Source organism: Daktulosphaira vitifoliae, unplaced genomic scaffold, assembly GCF_025091365.1.
Source record: "Daktulosphaira vitifoliae isolate Bord-2020 unplaced genomic scaffold, ASM2509136v1 Scaffold_1, whole genome shotgun sequence".
NCBI lineage: Eukaryota > Metazoa > Arthropoda > Insecta > Hemiptera > Phylloxeridae > Daktulosphaira > Daktulosphaira vitifoliae.
The window spans coordinates 7,391,015-7,395,772 of record NW_026099572.1 but is presented as its reverse complement, the minus strand read 5'-3'; the positions used below and the strand labels follow the sequence as shown (position 1 = coordinate 7,395,772).

Sequence of the window (4,758 nt, the reverse complement as noted above, 5' to 3'; positions counted from 1 at the left end):
TTTTTTTTATTATTATTTTTTACCAGATAGTGCATTTTTTATAATTAAAAACATGAAAAAACAGCCTATATTCTAGAGCTTATAACTTCTTATCCAAATAAGCTATTACTGTGGAACTAGCACTGTTTTACTCATATTAAATAGTACTTCAATTTCATTCTTAAGGAAAGTATAATGTCAATGGGTTGTCTTTCTTATACATAGGGTATTAATTTTATCATATTACTTATAGTGACTTTTGTATCAATTTCTTCATGTAATATGACAATGTTNAGTGACTTTTGTATCAATTTCTTCATGTAATATGACAATGTTAAATTGCATTTAAAACTGGTTATCTATTTTTATTAAATTTGTATTTAATAGTGGGTAAACAACACTTGTCAAAATTACTCAAAATAGAGCAGAATTTTTGGAAAAATTAGTTGAGCAGCTATCTATTGTTAAAAAACACCATTTCATTTCAAAAGCTCAGTCTACGTACTTACGTGAAAAGAAAAACTCTCTTGCTGTAAATGAGTGTATTGTGTTAGGCGACTTTGCTAAGAATTTCACGTTCGTAATCCAGGATGAAATTCAAAGCTACCACTGGGTAAATTCTCAAGCAACTTTACATCCTTATACAATTTATTATAAATCTAACGCAATTGATTCTTTACAAGCAAAAAATTATTGTATTATTAGTGATCATTTGACACATAATACAGCTGCGGTTTATGTTTATCAATCTCACTTAATTAAAAAAATAAAAGATTTCATGCCAAATATAAAAAAAATTCACTACTTTTCTGACGGAGCTAGCAGCCAATATAAAAATTATAAACATATAGCCAATCTATGTTATCACACAGTAGACCAGGTGACTGACTTATGACAATGAACTGTACACGGATGACAATCGACATGGAGGTCATCATTTGCCGTGATGGTTGAACAAGGGGGTGAGTAGAGCAAGATGCTGGTGATCAGCTGTCCCACGAAATAATATAATCAATGATCTTTGTTATAACTGGTCAACTAGATCCTTCTAAAGGCGTTCTGTACCATACAATCGTTATGTAAAAAAAAAAANTAAACACCACTTAGGTGAGCAGTATAAAACTGCAAAAAAATGTCCTGCTATTCGTCAACATCACAGTTTTATACCTGAAAATGGAAATTCTCTGAATTATAAGATAACTTCAAAGTCCACCAAATCCNTATTGTTAAAATAGCATATTTTTGAATACGGTAGCCGTTTGCGTATAGAAGATAGATCGTCGGGACAAATTTTTTTTTTCATTTTGTAGTACATAAAATTAGCTTTACTTTGATATATGTTTAAAGGACGCAGTATTTCCGGAACATTATCAAAAATTAAGTTGAAAAAGTTAGNGAAACATTATCAAAAATTAAGTTGAAAAAGTTAGTTTTCGTAAAAAAGTTTCTATTTTAAATCTTCCCCAATGAGCAGGTTAATCGTTAGATTTTCAAAAAAATTATATCAAATGAAAAGGAAATATCTAAGGTTGTAGTATACAAAATAATTTATGTTGATTTGTTGATTTTTCAAAAAGTTATGGAAGTTTTAAGAAAAAAAAGTTAAAAAATTTCGAAAATTAGCGATTTTTAAATTTGTAATTTTTTGGGGGATTTCCCCCATTTGCGGGGAACGAGAGAATTTTTTTCAATTTTTAAGGGTAATGTCTTCAACTAGATATGATTTGTGATCTTTTGACGTATTTTTTAAAGAAATCGGTCCAGTGAGAGCTGAGAAAAAGTGGCAACAGACATAAAAAAAAACACATCATAGTAAAATTAATACCTTCTCCGCTTCGCATCGAAGCTAAAAAAATGTTTAAATTATTATTATTCTGCAAGTAATTGAGTGGGTTATGATAAAAAAATCACCCTGTACACTGTTTAACACAATTTCTTATTATTTATATATATGTCAATTTATCCATTGTTAAATATGCTGTCTCAATATAATAATCGTGTAATTAAATACAATAAACTAAAAAGATCACTAAAAGCGCAAGCAACAATATCCTTGGATATGAGGTACTATCATTTTCTATAAAAAGCATTGAAACCCTTTTAGAGCGTCTAGAGCGACGAGAGTTGGAGTTCTAGTTTACATTAATAAAAAAATAATTGTTAGCCACGATCCCGTGTTGTTGTCAGCTATATTTGTCGTACATCTTGCTTATGTATATGTGAAAAGAATTTCTTTTAATTTTTATCTTGTGACGAAATACAAATTGAATACCTCTGATAGTATAAATATATATATCGAAACATTTATTGAATTATCTCACAACAATTTGCAACAATAAAAGAAATAAGTAAATTTATGTTATCCCAATTATTTAGAATTATTAAATTTAAGTAAAGGATGACAAGCAATAGATCATTTATTAAATTAATATATTAAAGTATTAATTTTGACTTGTTGGTTAAAATATTATACATAATCACGTTATATGGTATTCGTGGACTGGCTCTGCCGTCTCATTGTCTCTTAGGTAAGACAGTAGAAACTAACCAGACAAAAGTTTATTACACCTCAATTAGAGGTACTGCGTTTATTATTTTTATATCTATTTGTCTTTGTCGTTCTAAACCCTCGAACCATACGACCTCGATAGAACCACAACATCAGGTTCTCGCCTTATACAAAAACTCAAGTCCCTATATTTCTATTTTTATTTTATTAATAATTGTTATTTGAATTATAACAAAGTGGCATCCAACAACAGGCTTGGTTAATTTACTAAGGGTTTTTTGAAAATTTACTTTAAAAAAAAAAACATTTGAATTGCGTTTTTTACATTATATGAAAAATTGGTTGAGAGTTATTTCTTTGTCAAATTAAAAATTTAATTAAATCAAATTTTGAGAATTAAATCGCTCTTATTATATGAAAATTGAAACTATTTATTTTATGAAAATTAAATTATGCGTGTTAAAAATAAATTGTGCTTACTTGTTTGAATTAAAAGATTTAAAAATAAATCGCGCTTGGTGGAATCGTGTCTTTATTGAAAATTGTATTGCCCATAAATTAAATAAAAATTATACTTCAAGAAAAGTAAAAAATTGAAATTATTTGAAATTGAGTTGATATTACGAAGACATTACCCTTAAAATTGAAAATAATTTTCCTCGTTCCCCGTAAATAGGGGAAACCTTCAAAAAAATTACAAATTTAATAATCGCTAATTTTTGAATTTTTTTCAATTTTTTTAGTAAAAACTGCCATAACTATTTCAAAAATGAACATATCAATACAATTTTTTTTTATAGAAGCTTGATGTTTTTATCTATCATTTGATATATTTTTTTCATAAATTTAACCTTTTACCTACCCAAAGAGGGTGATTTAAAGTGGCAAATTTTCACAAAAAATGAACTTTTTCAACTTAACTTTTGAAAATGTTCCGGAAGGTCTGACACTTATATATATATATAGCTTAAATTAAAGCTAATGTAATGTACTTTATTATGAAAAAAAAAATTTGACCTCTGGATTTGTCTTCGTGGTGAAAATGACTACCATATTCAAAAATATGTTATTTTTGTGTTAAAATTCTGGGTTTGTATTTTAATTTATTTTATAATACCTTACAAGGGGAGTACAGATATTCATAAATATTATATAAATAAAAAATTGTTATAGCATAGAAAGTTAAACTTATTTAAACTTTTTTGCTTTTTGAAGTCGAGAAAAATAATTTTGAAATTTGAACTAGCTTAAATAACCAATTTTTTCCGTCGACGATAGCGACGTACAGTTGCCGAATCGGTAAAACTTGTCTTACGCGGTCGGGTACAAGGTTCCAACCCGCGTATGGCCATGAAATTTTTGCATTTTTCTTAATTCTTTTTAAGTTAGAATACATTTTCAACTGCTTTGATTTTTATCTCATTTAGATTCAATAACTTCAATAANACTGGTTTTATTGACACGGGCAAATTGTGTGACAACTCATAATGTAATTTACTGAATTTATAGCGCTGTGAACAATGGGCGATAATAAGAGCCGCATTATCTAATTCACGACGTACTAACGGACCGCTATCAGTAGGTCGTCGTCGACATCGATTAGTAAAACGATAGATATATGCAACAACGCGTAGCATATGCGGGTACGATGAAAATCGACTGTACCATTCATCCTCTACAACAGTAGCACTGGTAATTAAAGTGACGGTCGTAATCGCCTTGACTTCGGGTAACTGTTCTGTTGGTATACAGGAAGGTAGATCATCACTCCAACGGTTAACAGGAGACACCAATAATTCAGGTCCATTCCAATATAGCCCGTGGCTCACTAGCTCGCTGGGCAGAAGTCCTCTTGACGCACAATCAGCTGGATTTTGGGCGGACGAAATATAATTCCATCGGCAACTAGGGAGTAAAGACTTTATTTTGAAAATACGATTAGAGACAAAGATTTTAAAATGTTCATGCGGGACATTTAACCAACTCAATACCGTAGTGGAATCTGACCATGCATAGACACCAAGGATTTGAAGGCGAGTACTTAGCGTGTCCTTCAGACGGGCCATCCATCGTGATAATAAAAGTGCACCGCAAAGTTCAAGGCGGGGAATAGTGGACGCCTTAATTGGGGCCATTTTGGTTTTGGCGCCTAACAGTGATACAACCGGTTTTTTATGTTGCCCGTCCAACCGTAAATAAACAACATCTGAGTAGCCCCTCTCAGATGCATCACAGAATCCACAAATATAACACGCGATGTTGCGTCGGGT

At 30.4% G+C, this 4,758-nt stretch overlaps 1 protein-coding gene across 4 annotated transcripts in view; it reads left to right on the top strand.

Annotated features, from left to right (window-relative positions):
• Nucleotides 1-4,758, top strand: part of LOC126895003 (uncharacterized) — a 50,981-nt gene that overhangs the window by 1,856 nt on the left and 44,367 nt on the right. The window lies entirely within an intron of this gene.